Source organism: Coenobita brevimanus, chromosome 34, assembly GCF_032717465.1.
Source record: "Coenobita brevimanus isolate Jiangsu-jjx chromosome 34, ASM3271746v2, whole genome shotgun sequence".
In the NCBI taxonomy this organism is placed as follows: Eukaryota; Metazoa; Arthropoda; class Malacostraca; order Decapoda; family Coenobitidae; genus Coenobita; species Coenobita brevimanus.
This window is the reverse complement of record NC_136987.1, coordinates 13,104,868-13,120,799: the sequence shown is the minus strand read 5'-3', so window position 1 is coordinate 13,120,799 and position 15,932 is coordinate 13,104,868. Positions and strand designations below refer to the sequence as shown.

At 38.4% G+C, this 15,932-nt stretch overlaps 1 pseudogene; it reads right to left on the bottom strand.

The window, feature by feature from the left end:
• Positions 1–15,548: 15,548 nt before the first annotated feature.
• LOC145396137 (5S ribosomal RNA) lies at positions 15,549–15,645 on the bottom strand (annotated as a pseudogene).
• Positions 15,646–15,932: the final 287 nt, after the last annotated feature.

Below are 15,932 nucleotides of genomic sequence, written 5' to 3'. Positions count from 1 at the left end.
CCAGCCATTCCACCTCCACTTATACTCGCATTATTGTCACTCTCTGTGTTTAACAGTTCCTTAAATTGTTCTCTCCATCTGTTCACTTTTATCCTTTCTCCATTATCGGTCTACCATTCTTATCTTTCTCTCCCCTACTAACTCCATCACCCTGTCTATCTCTCTTTATCTTCTTCCAAAATGTGTTCTAACATTCCCTCCACTTTACACTCAAATTCCTTCCAAATTCCTCAAACAATTCTCATCTTACTCTCTCTTACTTAGCTTCTTACCTCTCCTCCTCTCTACATATAACTCTCTCTTCCGTCTCTAAACTTCCTCCATGCCTCTGCTTCCCATCCAGTCACTATTTGTTTTCTTCTTTTGCGCCACAGCTTGTCTCACCTCATCATTCCATCGTGCTGTTCCTTGCATCCTCTCTCGTCTTCTATTCACCCCACACACCACTTCATATGCTGCAAAGATTTCTTCTGTGAATATAGTACACACACCATCCACATCCCCCATCTGCTCTAAAACATATTTACCTAATCGCTCCTCCGCTTCTCTCTTATATATATTTTTTTAATGCTCTTACAACCTCTCCATTTTTTTTTATCCTCTTGCAACCTCTCTACCCTCCTTGTACGGACTAGTCCCTCCTGTCCTTCCCTCCTTCTATCCCTCCATTGCACTTGAACCTTGATTTTCACCAGCACCAAGTGGTGGTCAGAAAGTCCTCTTCCCCAACCTGTGTATGCTCTTGCATCCATTACATACCTTCTCATTCTCTCATCCACACACACGCAATAAACCTGACTATATCAAATTCTAACTTGCTGCAGCTCTGCTGTGAACAAAACTCTGTGGAACCTATGCAATCAGAAGTATTTGTAATAGTAAATGAATCTTATATTGGCTACTTAGGGTTCTTTGAAGTATCCAGAAAACCATTCTGATATTTGTTACGTGTGTGGATGGTAACTAAAACAAACTGGCAACTACTACTAGTAGCTGGCAGTTAGTCCAGTGGTTTGGCCCTTGCCGGCAATTTGTCTGCCAGTGGTGGGAGGGAAGGAGCAGCCATTATCTTTCCTCTTTTAACAGGAAATTGAACTTAAAATGAGTAATAACACTAAAGAAGGGGTACCAGGTTGATCTGGAGTTCATTATGAATGTATCGGGACCGAAAAAGTTTAAAATCCACTGATATATATACATATATATATATATATATATATATATATATATATATATATATATATATATATATATATATATATATATATATATATATATATATATATATAATTTAGAGTAGTCCCAAAAATTAACATTTTATTTTTCCACAGCTCGCCCCCATACTTTGTTCCATTTTAGAAGAAAAGTAACCAAACTTTGGCTCCGATTGAGCAAGTATAAAGGTATGCTCAAGAAACTCAGAGTTGGACAATAATGATAGCGCAGTGTTACCTGAAAAATTCATATTTTTATTTGTCGTGAGGAACATTTGAATTTGAAAAGAGCATGAATGGCATCTGGGGTGGTCCAGTAGGGACTTGCCCCCTACTTTTCACCATCCACCCTCGTATTTCTGAGGTATATTGTTAAGACTGAACAGTTTTGGCTCGTTTTTTACTATTTTAGGTTACAAAATCAAAATTTTCTGCTTCCTCAGTTCGAATATTCTTGGCGCCGCCCATGGGAAGAAACTGAAAAAATGTCATTACAACCCTTTACTCAAGTTTCCCTGCAATTGTGACAAATGGGTGTCCGGGAATTGTTTTCTGTGGTCATAGACCACTTGAAGGAGGAACTGGTGTTACTCTGGGTCCTTCATTAAGAGTCCGTTGTACTCTTGGAACAGAGCACGGCCCTCTCCATGGTATCTTTGACCACACATAGCTCCTGAACAACCTCTTGGGCCTCCAAGAAGTGGTTGTTGTCCTGACAGGTTTCTGGATCATTGTTATGGCATGAATGGGCAATTTGCAGGATACTAACAGGAGCATAGAGATTCTTTTCGCACTTCCTCCTCTTCTTTCTCACGTTTCATTGCTTGGAACATGGCTCTTTTCTCCGCTAATTCGGCAGTTGGGTCGAAAAACGCGAGGACTACGAGTTGCTCACTCAAGTACCACAAGTGTTGAGCAATTTTTTTCAATGCTCCTTTGGCTGGGGGGATGGAAGACTTGTGAAGAGTCTGATGCAGGTTCAAGTCCATCAAAGAAGCCTTAGTAGCGAGACGAGATTCAAACCAAGGCTTTACATAGAAAAGGATTCCAGATATGCAGAATTGTTTCAGGCCTCAAAGCTGGGTTGCAGAAATCCTGAATCTTATATTTCGAAACATGATCTTTTAGCTGTACAGAAGGGGAGTCATGAATCGTGTACGGTGCTAGCCTCCAGGCTTCCGGAAGCGAGATCCAAAGGGAAACTTCACCCCGAGAAACTGAAGAAAGAGCTCCAACAGTTCTTGATAATTATGGTGAAGTTGTGGAATGTCCAGCTGTTGCGAGAGGAATGTGATGAGTTCTTTTCCTTCCAGGTCGGCTGCAAGAACATCTTCGTCCTCCACACCAGCCTTGAAGTCTGTGATGACGATATGGGGCCAATATTTCAGGAACCTATTAAGATTTGAATGTCAGGACCATCTGACGGGCCCATCATGGTACTGAAGGTATCTTGCCGCAAGATCTCCGCGATGTGGTGCCGGCAAGTGAGGGAGTGAAGGTCCCAGCCCAAGGTTCTTGAGAACGGGTAGCAGGCTCCATTACGGAGATCAGTGTTGTTAGCTGTTGTGTTGAAGCTGATTGCCTTCACGCAATCCTTGAACTCTAGTGGTCACTGCTTCCAGCAACTTGTCGGCAATGGACTTTCCTTGATTATTAGGAAGTGATGGTACAGCTAGCAGCTGCTCAACTCCTGATCCGGACACTGTGATTGAAAGTCGATCGACTTTCTTAATTCCAGTGAGATCTTCCATCAGCTTCGTGTCAGTATGATGTCTTAGCGACTTCTCCGAATAGAACTGTTCTTTCAGATCTCGAGACATCTTTCGGTGTCTTGGAATGGAGGAGCAGCTCACATTTAACTCAGTGACGTCATGCCCAGCTGCGTGTTCATCGCCACCAAAACTTGAGGGGTGAGGACATTCTTCTTCCTATTTAGTCGAGGACATGCTCCTCCGACAGCACCTGGTGGCTGGATGTTACTGTTGGTATCTTCGTTACTTGAAGATGAGGACTTCTTGAGAACGACATCCTGGCAGTACCTGGATTTCTCCTGTTTTCAGTTGCTGCCTCTATCCGCCTTAATCCTTTTGCATTATCACACTGTCCAATCCAGACATACAGCCAGGACGACAAGATTCCCTCTGAAGTTGAAGGAACTTACGATCCATGACATTTGTCCATCCGTCTCTCAGCGCCCTCATGAGCAAAGAAAGTTTTCCAGGTCTGTCACAAACTTTTGCTCATTCTTCACTTCAGTCTCGCTTCGACGACGCCTGTTGTTCTTCGGGCCCTCCCACACTTCTATGTATCTCTCAAGTTTGATAACTGCATGCTGAAGTGGACGAAATGGTATCCCGGCGTTGTCCCATGTGACTTTCAAGGCAGAAAGAGCGTCCTGAGCTTCTTCGCGTTTGGTCGTCTTGAGTTTCTCCACGGCGAACAAGTAGTGACAGAGGGCATCACCTTTGGAAGGGAGCTTATGCCCTCCAACATGTGGGGCACTGGTTTTTTAGCAAACATAATTCACTCTTTGCCCACGTAGTAGTCATGCTTCACCTGCAGAAGAGAAAAGCTTTATTTTTTCAAGTTTTAGAAAAGGAGGGCTTTGAACATACTCTAATTACAGAGATATCACTATGAAACTTTCAGTAGATTTCTTTTTTTATCCAATATTGGTTTGAATTACGGGATGAGAGCAAAGCTGTCGAAAAAAAAATCCCTATATACTGGAGGGCCACCCTAAAATACACACTCACACACACACACACACACACACACACACACACACACACACACACACACACACACACACACACACATATTTATATATATATATATATATATATATATATATATATATATATATATATATAGAGAGAGAGAGAGAGAGAGAGAGAGAGAGAGAGAGAGATAGGTAGATAGATAGATAGATATATGCCAATCAGAGTGACCCAGTGAACATACTGTACTGTGGGAAAAATTTCAAAGTCAGTTTAACTAAGTGGTTGTACAGAATCTGCTTGATTAGTAGCTATTTCTTAACTTGCGTTTTTCCTTTGATTTTTATCTTGCAGTGAGTTCTAGTGTGCTGTCAGTGCGACACACTCAAAGTACAGTACTTCTCATTTCATGATACAGGGCAGTATATACACCGAGTTTAGCGTTGTGTCAGAAAAAAAAAAAAAGGAAAACATAGTTGCATAAAGTAATTTTATTTCTATCAGCAATGATGTATTGAAAATTATCGTAGAATAATGAAAAGGCATTAAGAGAAGGTTTGCAGCAACATCGGACACATTCTAGACACCCTATTTTCGTAGGCTTTCTTTGATGGTACCCTTAACTTTACCTAATCCTACATTACTAGAATTAGAGAAAATTTATATATATAAACACATCTATTGTGGTTTTCGCACTATATATCAATCTCTCTCTCTCTCTCTCTCTCTCTCTGTATATATATATATATATATATATATATATATATATATATATATATATATATATATATATATATATATATATATATATATATATATATATATATATATCCTTCCTCTGAGAAGAGACGAAATTGTAAAAGCCACAATGTCCAAATTTATTATATTCTATTTTCTCCTTGACATGTAATTATATGCAAGTTGACTTATCCATTTTTGTGATCATCCACTCTATATACGTATAATACTGGATCAACGCTACTAAATTAGTATTCATGAAATTTACCAGACTCACTACAGTCAATTACTGGGCAAATAATTACTGTAAAAGCTACCGGTTTCAGATATAAAATGCTTTGCCTTTTTTTTTTTTTTTTTTTTTTTTTTTTTTTTGCAGTAACCTGGCGATCAAATAATTTCTCTTCTCGTGAGGCGTGAATTTTGCAGTCGTTAGAATTACAAAAAATATATATCAGGGCAAAGTATTGTTACGTCAGGCATGAAATTTGATTAAGTCTCAGAAACGTATTATTTGCTACTCTTAAGAAAACATAGTCATCTGGCGTTAGCTGAAATACAGTACTAAAATCCATGAGACAATTAGTGGTAACAGCAATAAGACTACCAGCCTCCTATGGTTAGTGATAACAGAATAAAATATCTGCGTCAGTTGGAACAGAATATTAGAGTTATCCCAACAAAGAGAAGGTTAATGGCTCCTATTCTCATTTTCAGTTGTGTGATGTAGTCTGGCATAAATTGAAACAGAATATTAGAGCTGTCTCGACCATGAGAGCATTAGGCTAACATTATCGGTAGAAAGCGATAGCTGCCTTTCCCAAGTTATCCCACTCAACGTTGTTTCCATGAAAAATGTGCACAGTGAAATACTAGTCACCTATCAAATGCAAAAATCTAATGTTAAGGATGAAGTGCTAGGGAGCCTTCAAAGCTCGCGATATCCCTCCCTTGTCAACGTCCACACATCCCACTCGGTATAGCCAAAGATAAGACAGTTGTCATTAAAACTGCTTTTACACGATATTAGAAGACCTGTATTTGCGAAAATTATTAAGGCAGTTGGTAAAAAGTAAGAAAAAATATAATAGTGATTAAATTGACAAAAACATAGGAGAGAGAGAGAGAGAGAAAGAGAGAGAGAGAGAGAGAGAGAGAGAGAGAGAGAGAGAGAGAGAGAGAGAGTTTGGTTCATGAATTCTGCATGGTGGAAATGAGTAACTGTAAATATATAAAACCAAAGTGATAGTTTTAATTTAAGTTTGAGATGGTGAAACTGGTTCAGGTTATTGGGCATGTTTCGTGTCATGTCAGAGGTTTGGAAGCAAGGAATGATGCCAGGAATCAACGTATGAGGACATATCAAATATCAGAGTTCAAGAATCTGAGTTGTGGGTGAACTGATGGGGAGAGTTGTTGTAGGTCGTGTGATTGATGTAACGGGTCGCTTGGTGTGCCATGAAAAAAGACAATGATTATCAACTAACGAACATGGGTGAGGAATGACAGCTTCCATAAGTGGTTCATCCATCTATCCATCATCCAGTCTTTCGGATCAGGAGCGTGAGGCTCAGAAAGATATTTAAGAAGACAGTGACCAGCTTCGCTGGCCATTCACGCTCTTTAAGTGAACAAAGCCCCAACTACTCCTCGGATGAAAATTTTTGCAGCTGCATCTGGTTGGAGCGCCTAAACCCACTAAACAACCGGGGGTCATTTGGTGTTATTTGGTTACTAAGCAGAGCAGTGAATGTTTTTCTAGGTTATAGTAAAAAATTTGATTTGGCACTCATTGTAGTCACCTGAGGGGAGTATTCGAGTGAGTGGATGATGGGCGCCTGATCCTACCACAGTCCATGTATTAACAATGAAAAAGTGCATACCTTCTCTTGGTATAGAGAAGTTGGAGTGAATGTTAACAGAAGTCAAACTGAGTATGTGTTTGCAGACAGGATTAGGTTTGGCATCAATTTGTGCTTAATCCGTGGTCCGCGTCCGCGTCCGTATCAGTGTTAGTGAAAATGGAGGAGATGTAGTGTTGAAAGGAGAGCTAAGAGCGGACTGTAGGGAGTACCATCTGATCATATGATATGAAACTGAGACGTCTATTGAAGATAAATGGTAAAAGGGTGTACCCTGAGCGAAAGAATAAATATGACAAACCAGAGAACAAAGCAGCGACAGATAGCTATCAATGAAACAGAACGTACTAGTCGGAGTCATTGAAATGGAACAGGAAGGATCCAGGAAAAAGTATGGAATTTTACGAACCTGTTGGTTATTGAGAGAGTGTGTTTGACGTTACAAGTTTGTCTGGTATAATGATTTTGCTCTAAATAGGCCCAGGGTATCGTCTTTTTGCAATTAATTTCACGAAGCTCAGAGGTATAATAAGACAATGCTAAGGCCCTACCCCTTTCCATTATAGTTGTTCGTTTCTTGCATAAAGTTAAAATCCTAGTATTAAACTATTGTTACAACTCAACATTCAGGATGGAGAGATGAAAGTTTTAAGCCTAATTAAAGTAAAAACAGTATAGTAGGAAACGAGTAGCTTCATGTGGTACAAAAACAGAAAGAACAAATGAAGAGAAACAGTGAAAGCGGATAGAGTGAGTGGCCGAAAAAAAAAAAAAAATTATAATAGAGAGCGCACCAATATTCTCGAATGATTATGAAAGAATATCATGAAAAACTTCAATGGAGAATAATGGAGAATAATTAATAGAAGCTTCTCCCAGAGCAGGAAACGGATTTGAGAAGACACGCGAACACTTAGGAAAACAGTGGTAAATACAAGGCATTCAAAGATGAAGGAAGGATAACTAATGGAAGAGATAAAAATGGAAGTCGAAAAATCTCTTCAGAATATTGTTTAGTGGGAAGAACAAGACCAGAGCAATGGTTAAAATGCTTGGGAATGGTATGTATATATATATATATATATATATATATATATATATATGAAGATAAACACCAACGTTATCAGGAACATCTTTAATAAATTGGTGACGTTTCGACAACTCGTTTGTCATTTTCAAACCTATAGAAAATACAATAAAATCAAAGTAAACAACATGTCTATGATAAAAATACGAAAACTTAAGTAAAAAACCAAAGTAAAACACCATGTCTAATAAAATACAAGTGAAGAATTATTATGATAAGATGAGGAAATGAATTATACATAGCTAACATTGGTGGGATGTTACTAAGTACAAGGAAAATTTGTACAAATTTTCCTTGTACTTAGTAACATCCCACCAACGTTAGCTATGTATAATTCATTTCCTCATCTTATCATAATAATTCTTCACTTGTATTTTATTAGACATGGTGTTTTACTTTGGTTTTTTACTTAAGTTTTCGTATTTTTATCATAGACATGTTGTTTACTTTGATTTTATTGTATTTTCTATAGGTTTGAAAATGACAAACGAGTTGTCGAAACGTCACCAATTTATTAAAGATGTTCCTGATAACGTTGGTGTTTATCTTCATATTGAGACTACGCTTCCCCCATGGTGAATCTATTGCATCTGTGTGTATATATATATATATATATATATATATATATATATATATATATATATATATATATATATATATATATATATATATATATATATATATATATATATATATATATATATATATATATATATATATATATATATATATATATATATATATATATGTATATATCCCATTGGAGCCCGGTGTCCGGAATATTGGACAGAACTGGGATTTTTCACGTCTTTATAAAGTAGGGAACCCCCGGGTAGGGACCTATGAGCCTCGCGACTATGAGCCGATAGGCGGAGGGCGGTACGCTTAGTACCCACCCAGTGCCATGCCTCGCCCAGCACCCCTGGGATCCAATGGGTTAAATACATATATTAATGCAGGGAAGGGAGATCCAAGGGCTATGGGCCCGCAAAGTCTTCCCTCCAAGAAAAAACACAAACAAATTAACAGAAAGCCAAATTCAAGATCCGTTCATTTCGAGATGCCTGGACACACTGCGTTTGAAAGACTGGAGATCATAGGCAGTAGGAAACACAGACAGGGGGACACAGTTCCAGAGTTGACTCGTTGCATACATGAAGGACTGTGAGTATTGATTAACTCTTGCATTTAAGAGCTGAACAGAAAAGGGATGAGAGTTTGTTGCTAGACGGGTGCTACGCACCCGCCTTACGGGTGAAGGGATGCAAGCAGACAGTTCAGAGGAAAAGGGACCATTGAAACAGCGATAGAAAGGAGATAAAGGTACAACAGTGCGGCGGAGAGACAACAGTTGAAGGGAGCCAGTAAGAGAAGAAGAGTTAATGAGACGAAAAGCCTTTGACTCAAGCCTGTCCAGAAGAGCTATATATGTGTCGGAAGCCTCCCCGCACATGAGACTTCTACTCAACACAAGGGTGAATGAAACCCGTGCACCAGGAAGCGAAGAACACAATAGAATGAAAGAAAACTGGGGGGGCAGCAAATATTGGTGACACACACACACACACACACACACACATACATACATACATATATATATATACACACACACACACATACATACATATATATATATATATATATATATATATATATATATATATATATATATACACACACACATACATACATACATATATATATATATATATATATATATATATATATATATATATATATTAGATATGGATAGATAGATAGATAGATAGATAGATCGACAGACAGATAGATAAATAGATATATGCTGCTATTCACAAGGAAATGGAAACACGAAATATCCAGAGCGCTTTCATGTATTCACATCTTCAGCTAGGAGCAAAATCACTTTACTTTTCCCTGAAGATGTGAATACACGAAAGCGCTTAGGATATTTCGTGTTCCCTTTCCTTGTGGGTATCAGCATATCTATGAATCACGTGTTATTAAGTGATTCAAGTGCATTTAGAGAGAGAGAGAGAGAGAGAGAGAGAGAGAGAGAGGAGGGAGGAGAGGTGTGTGATGCTTTGGAGGCACTGAGATGACATGTTTCTAAGAGATATTCCATAAATTTTGATAAATGGAGTTATGGAAGTTATGTGGAAAAGGGATTTGACAGCGTCCTCCAATATACGTAACGGTGTTGGGTATTATAGTAAAAGTTATACCGGAGAGCAAGTATGTTGAATGCTGTAGTTCATATATATATATTTTTTTTTTTATGCGAGGAAGAAGGAACCAAAGGCCATGAGCCCGCAATAACAGTTCCCTCCAAGAGAAAAACAAAATACAATAGAGAACCAAATTCAAGATCCGATCATTTTGAGATGCCTGGACACACTGCGTTTGAAAGACTGGAGATCATAGGCAGCAGGAAATACAGACAGAGGGAGACAGTTCCAGAGTTGACTTGTTGCATAAATGAAAGACTGGGAGTAACGGTTAACTCTTGCACTAGAGAGTTGGACAGAAAAGGGATGAGAGTTTGCTGCCAGACGGGTGCTACGCGCCCGTCGTAGAGGTGGAGGAATGCAAGCAGACAGTTCAGAGGAGCAGTGACCATTAAGGAACGGGAAACCGAATCTAAAATACCTAGCATTACAGTTAGTACTGTATATTGCGACCAAGGGATTATATTCCAGTAATACCTTTATCACTTAAAAGCATCAAGTGGAATATATGTAGCTTTTTATTGAAATACTGATGTGTCAATAACTGCCAGGTACCTACTTTGTATCATATTTAGACTCACTTCAGACGATTTTACCATACAGTACTCCGAAACTACCGGCGTGTGTTAAAAACGATCACAATTAACGTTTTGTCTGAGAACAAGGATCGTGTGATTTTATTCCAGTTTAAAGCTTGACTAAACTCAGCTTATAGACGCTCACCGACCAGGAGTTCCTTACCTGAATATAGTAGTTTGGCCAATTAAAGTTGGAGAGAAAATTTTTATTTCTATTTCACCGCCTCTTCATTTAATTTTCTGTTGGATAATGTTTCAAAGTTAAGAGAGGCTTTTTTAATTTCTCTGGCCGTATCCAGTACCTATCAATATATGCGACTGAGAAATGTGGCGGTATGCCATATATGTGTTGTAGATGCAGTGGACGGATAGACAAACTTTTGCCCCTATCTGTGCGTCCTCAGTCTGTATGAGTCTACGCCAAGAATAAACATTTGTAAGCCACCAGTCACAAAACTGCAAAAATATGCGTGCAAATGTACTTACTCCTCCCAAACTGCCGTGGCCAGAGTAGTAGAGCGAGGCCAGCCTGATCATAAATCTCCCGCAGGCCTCAGCAGCGGGGGCATCTCTCTTGCTCTACCGGTTTTACCAACTGTAACGTTCGTGCAGGGTCATTGGGAACAAGCCGGTGGTAGGATGGAATAGTGGATCGTGTTGCCTTAATTCACTTCACAACAAACACAACACACAATGCAACAGTTATATTTAGATCAAAGCTACTGCTAGAACAACTACCGTTAATACCACTTACAGTCCAGACTTCTATATCAATCACTTCTAATTTATAGCAGCTTTTACTGCTATAATCATATCCAATCCACAATAGCATCAGCTACCAGTAACGTAACATAACGTAACTTAACCGCACTGTAGCAACGGAAACTTACTCTTGCTCTACCGACTTTATCAACTGTAATGTTTGTGTTGGACTCGCCTGGGTAAAACCACCAGCGCACTGAAACGGCATATTGCATTGGCTATGCTGACTTCCAATCCACATAAAAAATAAAGGCATGTGCTAAAATTACTGAAGGTATTGCAACCACTTTCTTTCAACAACATCAGTAACAACAACTACAGCTACTACTACTACTACTACTACTACTACTATACTACTACTACTACTACTACTTCTACTACTACTACTACTACAACTACTACCACTACTACTACTGCTTGTTTTTCTAGCTTTATCCTCACCTAGTAGATTAGGTACCATATTCATAGTACCATATTCATAGTGTCCTTTGTTGCAGTCCCGAAAGAACCATTAGGTCAGTTGCTGTTTGCTTTCATTTGTACTAAGACCAATATACATATATATATATATATATATATATATATATACTTGTTTAGCGTCCGGCCACTTCATTTTTTCACGGTCGGGAGGGCGTTTTTTTTTTTTTTTTTTTTTACTTTCTTCGGTATACCAAGATATGCGAAAGATATCCATTGTGTGCATTCATAGCCGTATGGTATGGTAGGAATGTATTAAAGGCCATATACGTGTATGAAGCTAAGAAGAGACGAAAACACAAACATCCTGTCGAGTCCTGTATTTGAAAACATATTGCCGTATTTTTAAGCATTATTCTTTTTAATATAAAAATAAAATGAGAGCGGGGACGCTAAATTAGTTTTTTTTTTTTTTTTTTTTTTAGTGTGTGTGGCCTAATTTTATCTCCAACTAATGCTTTTTACTTGTATTGCTGCTGCTGCTGCTGCCGTTGCTACTGCTATTACTACTACTGCTACTACTACTACTGCTACTACTACTACTATTACTAATATCATTACTACTACTACTACTACTACTACTACTACTACAGTACTACTGCTAATACCACTACTATAATGAAAAGCACATTATGGCCAGAAAAATAATAATTGCAACAACCACTTTCACTCTATACCAACGAAAGTGCAACATGAACATTCAGAGAGCTTATCCATCCAAAGCTCAAGGTTCAAGGACAGACTGGGTAATTTATTACCTTGACTTCTTAACAAAACTTCAAGGGCTTACGTCATTGCTGTTATACGATATGAAAACGATCTTTGTAAGGAGCATTTTGAGCTCAGACACTTTTCTCTCTTGTTTCATTCGTGGGTAATAACACTTGCTTTATGCTTTGGCCTTCGACTTGTTTTGCCCCAAGTTTAATCACTGGTTCTTTGACAGCTCTCCATCAATATTCAAATTTTGTGTCCAAATCCATCCAGTAGGATATAATCATTTTATGACTGATCTTGACCTTTTTCTTTTACCTCAATTAACCACTTGTTTCACTAATGTTCCATAATACAAAATATTGCTTAAGACAAACAGACAAGGCAAATAAACCATGCCAAACACGTAGTCTCTTAGGCAGAGGTAACAACCACTTTCAATCAACAGCATCTACCTTTATGGTAACAGCAGCTACAAGTACTTTCACTCCACAACAGCAACAACTACTACAACAACAACTTTCATTCCAGAACAACAATAACTACTTCTAGTCAACAACTGCTGCATCAACGATCATTTTCACTCCGCAACAAGTCCTACGACAACCATTTTAACCAAAAAATTACTACCAGAACGACTGCTTCCACTCAAAAGCAAGGACTCCACAATAACAAATATTACTACGGCGGCTTCCATTTCACAACAGTTAATAAAGCGGCCTTTTTCAGTCACCACCAACAACTACGACGACCAAGTCCCTCCACAACAGCAACAACTCTTACTCCAAAGAAATCACTTTTCCTTTAGAACAACAACTGCTGCTGCAGCGGCTAAAAAAAAAAAAAAAAAAATTCAGTTCGAACTATTTGTTGAGCTTTGTCTTTACGTCATAGTTCTATCGTATCTAGTTTGTTCTTTATCATTTTCAAGGTAACATTTTAATGTATATCAAGTATTTTTGTGTCTTGTATATTATTCCTCGGTTTAAATGTATCTCGTGTATTTATTTCGTGTTTTAATTACTTGTTTTGAAGTTAATTTCTAGTAACCGTTTATTATGAGTGAAATGTTTATCTGTTCTCAGTGATATCCTAATTCCTTCACATTTATTTCCTCAAGCCTGATATTCAAATTCCTTCAAAATATGCATTTTATGCCCTCGCCAGCCTTAACACTAATACGAGGTACAGTACCTACAGGATCACTTCTTTGGTTCCCAAGAACTGTCCTGCCATGCTGCCTCCCTACCAAGGCAAAAATGTTCGCCCATATCAACTTACACCTTTTCCATTTGCTGAAACTTTGCTCTCACCCATTCTCTTCCTACTAAGGGTGGCAGATCCTTCCCCATTAACTACAACCCAATTCCTTAATTCGCACCTATACTTTTGGGGGGAGAGATTTTGACACGTCTTTCCTTGCATAAATTTCTTTTTGGCCGCCATTATGGATTCCGTCATGGACGCTCAACTGTCAGCCTTCCTCCATTTCTTCCAAATTCATTTCGAGATATTTGGTGAAACATCTGGCTGATTTGCAACACATCTCAGGAGCATTCGATATAGTTTGGATGAATCTTGTATTATCCACACTGCCTCTCTACTATCACCGGCTCTCTTTCTGAGGATTAATCTCAAGTTCCCCAGTCGTTCTAAAGCTGCGGTTGTTCTCCTGTAGCTAATCAGTGTGCTGTGTTCACAAGCTCATCTGTTCATCAGTGACCTGTATATCTATTCTCTGTCTAGCATTTCACCCTCCAAAGTTCCATCTCAGGTGGTAATGCTGCCTATGTATTAAAAGACACTCACATCTTCCATCTTCAGACCAGGGAGCCTGAATATGCACACAGTGACTTGATTTCTCTCTAATAACATATCTTTACTTTTAAATACATTCAATTTTAGATTTCGTTTCTTACAGACAAATCGACACTCATTCACCGTGCCATGCAGCTCCCGCCTATTTTTTCATAACACATTATAGTCAGCATTAAAACAGTAGAGCAATTGCCTAACCCTTCACTTTCTCACTAAGGACACCTCAACGTTCACTGCCCAACCTTGCATTTGTGTTAAATCATCATCATTCTCTCTGTCTCTGTCTCTCTGTCTCTGTCTCTCGTCTCTCTCTCTCTCTCTCTCTCTCTCTCTCTGTAATTAAATAAATATATACATATACATACAAATACTGTGTATATATATATATATATATATATATATATATATATATATATATATATATATATATATATATATAGATATAGATATAGATATATATATATATATATATATATATCATCACCCGGTTGAGTATCCACTGCAGGACCGGCCTATATATATATATATATATATATATATATATATATATATATATATATCATCACCCGGTTGAGTATCCACTGCAGGACCGGCCTATCTCGACCGAAGTCGAGACGATACAGCCAATGTATCTCTACCAAGTGGCTTAGGCTGTGTAGTAGAGATTGTATGTAGGGTGAGAAGTGCTTGTTAGTGTAACTGTAGTGTTGGAGTGGCTTTGGATATGTGTGTAGTCTGTGAACCAAGTGTAATCGGTCCACGCAAGCCGACTGGGTGCAAGCATACTTTATAGTAAGCGACACTGGTTCGACCACAGCACCCCTGGTGTCCGCCAATGCAGTACGTGGCCGGGTGAACACTCCCAAAGTTTATTACCCTGGCGGGGCACGAACCCTGGCTCACCCATGTACGAAACGCACACTCTACCACTGTACCACAGAGGCTCCATATATATATATATATATATATATATATATATATATATATATATATATATATATATATATATATATATATATTGCGCTCCAGTTGGTTTGAGCCGTTGAAGGTTTATATCCAAGGGATGGTTGGGTTGATTGCTCATGTAATGCCACTCAGGGATGAGTGAGGCTGGTCATTCTCATCTTAAATGTCGGGACCAACTGCCTAGCCTTGGACTCCTACGCCCCTCATGGGGCAATGTAGGATTGGATGATGGATTGATGGATGGATTTACATTATATACATAAATATATATATATATATATATATATATATTGCCAGACGCCATGTATCCCAAACGGGGTGGTCAAGGGCTTAGAGTTAATTGTTTTACAGGGAGGGGCACTAATCCTCCACCAACCCCACTTGACACGTAGGGATGCCAACAGCATCTGGTGTTCCCAGGCGGTCACCCATCCAAGTACTAACCAGACCCAACATTGCTTAACTTCGCTGATCGGACGGGAAGCGGTGTACTCAATGTGGTTATATATATATATATATATATATATATATATATATATATATATATATATATATATATATATATATATATATATATATATATATATATATATATATATATATATATATACCTGTAGGACGAGGAAAGACTGAAGGAAAGTAAGACAGAAGAGGTGGAAAGAAAGAAGGGTGGAGGGGAGGAAAGGGTAGACACCCGAGAGCAGCACTACATTGTATGAGTGGATGGTGAGCGTCCCCACCTACAATATATATATATATATATATATATATATATATATATATATATAT